The sequence below is a fragment of the Eurypyga helias genome, unplaced genomic scaffold (genome assembly GCF_000690775.1).
Source record: "Eurypyga helias isolate BGI_N326 unplaced genomic scaffold, ASM69077v1 scaffold4198, whole genome shotgun sequence".
NCBI lineage: Eukaryota > Metazoa > Chordata > Aves > Eurypygiformes > Eurypygidae > Eurypyga > Eurypyga helias.
Genome location: NW_010268716.1, coordinates 29,620 through 38,578, shown reverse-complemented (window position 1 = coordinate 38,578; position 8,959 = coordinate 29,620).

The following is an 8,959-nucleotide window of genomic DNA, read 5'->3' as shown; positions in this document are numbered from 1 at the left end:
ATATTCAGAAACACTGAAGGTTGCATCCTTAAGACCTTCCCTAATTTTGAGTTTATTAAATATGGCTATTAAGTGCCCAAGGGCAATTAAAAAACCCCAGCTTTTCACAGGAACTTAGATGAATTCCTGCTCGGTGTTTGATTTTGCATTTTTTTTTAAACCTCCCTACTCCCTTTCGGTAGCTGGGAATTGCTAACTCCAGCCCCTGTTCCCCTGTCGTTCCTTCACTCGTGCAGCGATTTTAAAGATGAAATCGCCGTACAATGCGGGGCTGTACTGTTTTCCAGCACCCGCACGGGAGCACAGCCGGGGTGATCGCAGCTTGTTGTCCTTTTGCACCATGATGTTCACATTACTGTTACGGAAATCTCTTTTTCTCTGGGTTTTTCCTCTGGGTGGTGGGGGGAGGGGCCCGACAAGCTCATTTCTGCACTTTGGTCAGCTGTAGGGTATTTTTAGGTAAATGACAGGTGTCTGCAGTTGTGCTTTGGAAGCTGAGGTAAAGGTGTGCCGTGACGGTTTCAGTCACCTGAAACTGAGGTTGGTGGGAAGGCGAAGGGCAATCAACCCAAAATACCCTTCACGTAAACCACTGGGTTTCTGTTTGCTCCTCCACGCGTTCTCGTGCAGATTTTCATTTGTTTGTGAGTTCACATCGGCCTGCGTGAGTTTAAATGAAGTAGATTCAGTTTGTTTACTTTTCTGAATAATTGAATAGAAGCTAGTTTGGGCAACTGTGTGTACAACCAGTTTCCCAAAGCAGCGCTGCTGTGAGTGGGAACAATAGCTCTTGTCTCCAGCATAATGGAAGTCCTTGATAAAATTTTAGCATCTTAAGATACCGCCCTGTGCATCTGTTGCTCAAGTCATACGGCCTCACGGGCTTCCACCGAGCAAAATCCCAAGGAGCAGCAGTTTCATTTCAGTATCCCGGGTAAACTTGAACCTTTTCATCCGGCGCGCTTCTTTACGGTGAGTGCGTGCGCTTTATCCGAACGCAGGAAGCAGAAACAACATCCGATCGGGTGGCCAGTGATAGGGTGTGGTATGTTTAACCCTGTTTTTCACGCATGTTGTCAGGGATGAAACACGTGATGCTCGTGTTTGTTTTGGAAAGGCTTCCCTAAATGACGGCGATGCTCACTTTGAGTTGGTCGGTAACGCGTGTTTACGCAGGCTGAGCGGGTTGATGGTTCCGATGTGCACGTGCAGCTGATTTGCACTCGATGAGTACATGTTGTGTAAATACCCATCTCGGATGATATTTGCTTGAGTGTCGCCACGTAAGATTTTTTGGCATAATAAAACAGACCGTGTGAATTTTCATAAACAAGGCAAACCTTCAGATAAAAATGGTTTTGACATGAGCACCGGTGGGATTTCATAACCTGTTTTGTTAATACTGTTATTGTATTCAACAATAAATATTGTTGAAGTATTTAATGGAATTGGAGTTATTTTTACACGTTTTATTTTTTCTGCATCTATTAAGCTCTTTGTTTTTGTGGCTGCTAATGGTCAAAACCATTCTCAGATTTTTCTGGCCTTAAATATTTAACCAAGGGAGTTGATTTTCCACCTTGTGTTAATATAACACAAGACTCTTGTGTTAATGTAACAATAGTCTAAATGCTAAACCAGTACAGGGCTGGATTTTGTGGAAATCCCTACTGGTTTTAGAGCGCTCCTTCCAGACAAACATTTGGGGCTAAACTGCCGAGGAAGCAGATGCCAGTCTGCAGATATTAAGAGTTAATATCTCCTGAGATGCGTTCATGCTCTTAAGGAGCTTCCAGCCCCCAGCGAGGCTTCTCGTCAGCGAGACTGGAGGGGCTGGCGAGGGTGGTGGCCAGTGTCCTCGGTCACGGTGCCGCGCGGCGCTGGGGGAGCGTAGGGTTGGGACACGTCTGTCTCGTGTGGAGCCAACTGTGAATGTTGAACTTGAACCCTGTGTCGTTGGGATAACGGCCGCGACTTCGGGTAGGTTTACATCGCTTCTAAATGACCCCCTTTGGCGGATAATAATTGTGGTGCTTCAGAGCATCCAAAGGAGCCAACTGCAAGAAGTGGTTTTGGGGAGAATGAAAACTTTATTGATTCCTCCCAGCCCGGGAAAAGACAGTGCCCTTGTTCTCCTCTTTTTATCTCCCGTCTCTGCTGAATTATGAGTGTGTGTGCATGCATATATGTGTGTGTATATTTACATATGTATTTGCTAGCTGGTGTTCAAGGATTGAAAACATTTTGAAGTCGTCGTATCAGCATCAGGCAAGCTGCTGTGTAAGTATGAAAGTTTCACTGCCATTAAGGCTTTTTCCAATGAGAGTTTAGCTTGCTTATGCCAAACTGTACGGTACTTTAACATACAATAGAATGTAGAGGGTTTTGTGGGTTTAACATGGTTTTAAAATTCTTATTAAAATTTTCATATATTTTTCCCAGATAAAAGAAGTTTTAAACAGCTTCTGCCTCGGTATACTTTGGTTCTAGATCTGATATTTGAGTGGCAAAAAGGAAATACTTTCTTACTGGTTTTTGCTCTCGTGAACGTTTTCTGTGGTACTGCTTTACTGGGCAAGTTTCAGGTCAGGCAGTGAAGAGCACTGCTAAACCAATGAATTTTTACCCCCTTAACAAGGGTAGAATTTTATATACCCTAAAATATTTTCTCTGGGAATAACATTTGGTGTTACGTAGTTTGGTGTTCAGACAACAGACCCCTGAATTTCTGCAACCGATGAAAAAAAATATTTGACTGTGACCCAGTTTGGCAGCAAACTAGCGAGCAACACGCCCCAAGTAGACCATGAGCCCCACGTCTGATGAAACCAGCTTTCTTACGGCTCTGTGTCTTATGTTGGTGTATAATTCAAATCTTTTCATGATTGGGGCACCTAAAAGTTTTCTCTCTTTCTCTCTTGGGGTTGGGGTATTTTTGTTTGGTTTGGACGTCGCAATGGCGTTCTTTTGTGTCAGGTTTTTTTGTGTCTAATGAGGTACTAATGCGAGCTGCAGTGTTTCCTTAACTGGGGCACTTAGGGTATGTTTACAGTGGGTGTTCACTGGCTGGTTGGCCAGCCTGGCTGAATGCCACCGATGCGTCTGAGAACGCTTTGGATGGAGAAGGGGGTGGAAAGGCACGTAATGACACACACTCCCAGTATGATGGCAAAAGCCTCCTTTCCCTAGGAGATCATGCTGAAGATGAGGTCAAAAGAGGGATGCAGTAACTTAAATTGCATCAGGTTGGTTTTCTTCGCATCTGCAGTGAGAGGTTACAGAAATGGTGGGGTAACCATTGGGTGACTCAACGAGTGCGTTGACTGGTGCTGGGATTTGCGGTGGGAAATCCTCGCGTATGGAGCTGGGTGTTGCTTCCTTCACCTTGAGAGTCTAGTGTCATTAAAACTTTTTAGCACTTCTAATAATATAAAAATACTTATTTCCTAGCTGGCTCCTAAATGCCTTTTAGTGGATTAGTTCGAATCACATCAACTAAGAGCTTGATCATCTGCCAGCCGCTAGTTGGCCCAAAGCTTTGTAATTTAATGAGCTCAAGGTGATTAGTACAGGTTTGGGTGCTTTGGACCATGCACCAAATTGTTGCCACGCAAGGTGAGTAAGGCTGTACGTCTGTCGCTTTTTTCCCCCAACCTTTCAATTCTTATGCTCTGGAGGGTGTTTGCCTGGCTTGGAATTCCAAATAAACATGAAGGGCTCTATCGGATGCCAGTGAATGAAAATTATATTGAGGTTCCAAAAAGTAGGATCAACATTATAACCACCGCTTCGTTATAGAGACATTATTGCTGCGATAATGCTGACTCTGATCTTGATTCAAGACCCTTGTGTACTCAGCAGGCTTGTATCTGGCATCCCCTTACAGGATGTGTTATGGGAAGGGGTTTTAAAGTCTTGCAGCAACACTCCTGTGTTGCTTTTGTGAATGGAAAAATGTCTTTGTACAAATGGGTTGGCACGTCTGTCGTATGGAGCTGCTGGAAGCTACACAGGGCTTCTGCGGACACCCGTGCGTCTTACTGATACCTGTTGACTGTTAGTGAGCAAAGGAGAGGAGCTGAGCTGTTGCTGTTACCCAACAGGGCAAGTTCTGGTGATGTCTTTAGCACACACGTTACCTGTAGTATTTTTTAAAAATACAATACTTTCCAGCAAAATGTAGGATTCGGCAGTGGAAGCTCACATTTCCGAGGCTGATCCCATACCTGCCTGCCAGCTTGCATCCAGCATCTTCAGGAACAGAGATCACTTTCAAGCCATTTGGTTGAGTTTTGTGCCGTTTGGTCTCGAATACTTGATAACTGTGTTGATGCCACCTTTTGTCTTCATTCTTTTTCTCTCTGATCAGCATCCATACTATATAATTGCTTTTCCGAGTCCTTTACAGTCCTCTTCTTTCCACGGATGTCTGAAAACGGTTTACATTGGTTGGGTATCGTAAGCTTTCTTGAGGGAGGATTATTTTCAAGGTGATTTGCCTTGAAATGATTGCGTGTGCTTTCAGCAGCTGTCAACAGCATCTGGCAGGGCTGGACCACCGGTTAGCAGTCTTAGCTAGATCTGCCCGAGTGCCATTCATTTGTTGGAATTTGGTGTTGTTCCCGAGCATTTCAAGTAAGACTTTAATAAATATCTGCTTGTTCTTTTCAAATCCCAAATACCTGCAGCTGTGTGTCGGTTAACTTGGTATTTCTCAGGGTACCGTGTCTCTCAACAGCTCCACTAAAACGGGTTCATTATTCACGAGGGAGGCTGTAACTGCAGTCTCCAGTGGGGCACCAAGTCTTCTTGTACCTCTGTGAGGTGTGTTTATTTTGGCAGTCCTTGGTTGCCCCTTCTCCTGGGGTTCACATCCATCTTGTCAGAGTCACCGAGCACGGGACACATTCGGAGTCCATGCCTTGCGCTGCTGGGCGGCTGGAAGAGCCACTGAAATATTAGAAAGGTCATGTCTGTGGTCAGACCTTGCCAGACACAACACTTGGCTGTATAATACAGCACTTTCTGCATCATCTGCAATTTTTTGGTCCTCTGAGACTTAAAGTGACACCTTGAGATTGCTGAAAGAAAGCATCCCCATCATCAGAACTTTGGCCGTCGGCCGTTGCCGAGCCCAGCTCAGGCCGCGTGAGATGAACCTACCAAGCCTGGACCTTTGGGGTGCCATCCTCCATGGCCGATGCTCAGGGGACAACTGGGTGAAAACAGGCTGCATTTGTGCCGGTAAAACGCTGTTAAAGCTCCGCAGCCACTGGCCTTGCTGTGAGCTGTAACATCTACTTTGCAGATTCTCTCCAAATGTGACCCATGTTCATATTTTTGACTTAATTGTGGTTAAAACTCCCGGCTGCCTACAGCTAGAAGGACTGGTGGGCAGTGGTGTTAAGTTAAGATCTGAATGTTTTCTTATAATTCAAAACAAATAGTCACTCTTCTGTGTCCAGCTGGGGTTTTGGGTTACATTTTCTGCCCTATGTCATGTGCTCGACGTCTGGGACATGAAGAGCTGGGCAGGAATGTCCGGTGGCAGGCAGATCTGGGATGGTGGTTTGGTGCCTGCCCTTGTTTTGGAGTCTCTCGTGCCTGTCTGCGCTGACTTAAATATAGCCACATTATGTAAGAGCCCACGCTGTGTTTTGTTCTCTGCATGTAGAAGCTGATAGGGTGATAAGATGGTAACTGTGCCTTGAGTTGGACATATATATTTCTTTTAACCCTGAGGGCAGCGCTGTAAAAGTGCTCTTTTGTTTCCAGTTTAGCACAGGAAGCTTGTTTTGGCTTCATTTAATATTACTGCTCAAACTGGCTGGGAATCAGAAATTTAGTTACATGACCTCATATATCTGGCAGAGCAGCATGGCTTGGAGCTTCATAGAAACCAAACCCTCCTATAACGCATCAAAAACTGAAATATCTGTGCGGTTCTGTCATAACAAGGGGAGGTTGTATGGCACATTTTTTATTTTCTTCCGCTTCGAGAAGAAAGACACAGGTTTCCGAGTGATGTGGATAGCGGAGTGTAGGCAAGAAGGGATGAGGTGACGCTTTCGGAGCTCTGGGGATGGGTGCCCCCCAGGCTGTTGGGGCTGAAAATTCGCCTGGTCTCCCACTGCGATGCCTCCACCTTGGCCGGGGCAGCCCATTTACGGCAGAATTACCATCAGGAGGATCGCTCGTGTTTCCACTTAGCTAAAAACAATAAGAAATCTATGCTGGGAGATAACAGATGGAGGTTTAGCTTGCTGGTGTTGCAGCTACTTTGTTTCTGGGGTTGATTTTATTTACTGATTTTATTTATTCTGTTGATTTTATTTATTTTTAAAATATTTTCAGCTGAAATAATATAAAGCAAAGACTTAAACCACCGATTATTTTTGTTTTCTCAGTTGAATAATTTTTATGGATATAGTGTGCAAAGTTTTAGGGTTTATAGTGGGTGAGTCTGGAAGAAACAAATCACTTGCGGAGGGGTGAGACCTTCTCTGCTTTCCCGTTAGTGTTATTGCACGGGGGAGAAGGCATGGGTGTGCACAGAGAGTAAATATAAGAGCAAACTCTACAGATTTCTATCCAGTTGTGGGCTTTTTTCTTTATTTCCCTACCATTTTTATCTTGTACAATGCCTTTTTTTTATTTTTCCACCTCAAGAGTGTACACAGGGCAGGTGCCAGCTTCTTCTGGAGGAGTCAGCTCTGGTGCCCATTTCCCTTGTAAACAAAGCTGTAGGAGAAAGAGCAGACACCTGATCAGACATGGAAACCTGTTTTCTAATTAATTCCTGATGCTTCTCACGCTGCTGTATAACTTTATAAGGAGTTCAGGGAGATACTGTTCCGCTGGTTCGGGAGGCTTGGTTACCGCACGCCTTATCCTGCCGCATCTCGGCAGGCCTAGATTTCTTCAGTTACCTGTCCCTTCTCTGGGGAAAGGTATATTTTTAAAAGCGTTTGTTGCATTGTGAGGGGTTTTGTACGCTGCAGACAAGGGGCCTGGCTGGTGGTGGGTGAGAGCGTGACGATTTCGTGGTGCCAGACCCGACGGCACGGCTTTGGCTCCAGTGCTCGGGTGAGTGGGGGTGTGAGCAAACCACTTTTTATCGTGGATTCATAATTGTGGTGCTGGGAGCTGCGGCTGCAATTATGAGCTTAGGTGTGAAGCTGCTGTGGGTGTCGGAGGTGCCAGGTCTGGGTGGGTGCCGCAGCTCTCTGTGGGAGCGCGGCTGCGCTGGCGCCTGCCTTCGCTTGGGCATTGCAGGAGGGTGCTCAGCTCGCCGTGCAGTGCCCTGACGGAGCAGGTATTTGAGGTCAGTGGAAGGTGTTCTGCTGACCCAAATGCCATTGCACCGAGCCCCAGAATACCAGAGGAAAACAGAGCGGGTGAAGTGTCTTCTTGTGGGAATTTCTGTTTTCCTCATGTTTTTGGAGTGAGCGAGGCTTTACGCTTAAATACAGATGCAAACCCTGCAGATTTCCACTGAGAGGAGTGTAATCACTGAGAAAACCATACATTTTTCAGCTTGTGCGCAGCTACCAGTGATCCCTGTGTGCCAGTGCGGGGCTGGAGCAGGAGCTGTGCGTGCCCGCCCGTGCCGTGAGCATCCTTGCACGGCGTGGTCTCGGCCAGCGCCTGCTCATGCGACTCTCCCAGCTGATGCCTGGGCATGATACTGGGGCTACGGGCACCACTGTCAGTGCCCGCTCCTTCTTGGACTTCTCCCAGCCCGCTTTCTCTGGGAGGGGGGTAGATGTAGCCCCCGTGGATTAGGGAGGGCAGAATCCATGGGCAAAGCTTTCTGTTGCGTAACAGTATGTTCATACGTGTGTGTGCGTATATACATGTATCTCTTGAATGACAGGCTTCAGCTTAAAGGGAGTTGACTTGCTGCACAAGTACTGGCCATTAATTGAAAATATAGAAATATGTGAGACAGATGTCGCTAGATAAGCACTAATTTTTATTTATTTTAATTCTTTTTTTAGCCCTGAACTCTTAACCCCAGTGAGATATTTAGGGAGAATAACTATTGGAACTGGAATCGTGGAGGAATCGTGGATAATGAACTGCTTTTCATAGGATAAAAAGAGAGAAATACAGGAAAGGATGTGGCTTTGAGCAACCTGGTCTAGTGGAAGGTGTCCCTGCCCATGGCAGGGGGGTTGGAACTAGATGATCTTTAAGGTCCCTTCCAACCCAAACCATTCTATGATTCTATGATTCTATGAAAGGGAAGCAGGGGTTGGATGACTCTTCAAAAACAATATGAAAGGTCCAGGATACTGAAGGGAAGATTCTCTGGTCTATTTGGAGGTGGCGGATGTTAGGCTGAACGGGCATGGCTTAGCACTGTTCCTGCTAGCTCCTGTGGCCCCTGCACAGGGTTAGGATGGGTAATCGTTGCAACCAGCAAAGACATGCTAGCTCGTGGTAACGCCATGCCTTCGCTTCTGAGTGTCACCGGAGTTGACTTTGCTCATGAGTTGGTTGGAAACGGTCAATGCCTGGAGCTCGCAGAAGGTCCCCAGTGCTGTAAATTCCCCGCAGTGCTGCAGAGGCTGGGGGCTCTTCTCTGGACAGAGCAGATTTCCACTGCACTTCCCAGTGCGGAGTTTTGTCAGACTATCTTGCAGTCTATTTATACTGCTGGTTTGCTCCATAATATAGTCTCACTTTTTTAAGTTCTTTTTTAATGTCTTTCTTGCATTGGTAGTTTGAGATATTTGCAGCTAGTACATGTGTTACTTAAAAAGAGAACAGAAATGCCATATTTTAGTTAGAACCCAAGGTGGAGTTAAGCGCGCAGATGGTTTTACAGCCAGTGGCTTGTGGCATAATTAGACATTATGGAAATCTGTTTTCAGCACCAAAGTGCTTATCTGTTGGCGAGTCTGGTGGGGACAATCATAGACAATGTTGAGTATTCTCTGTTTTATCGATAACA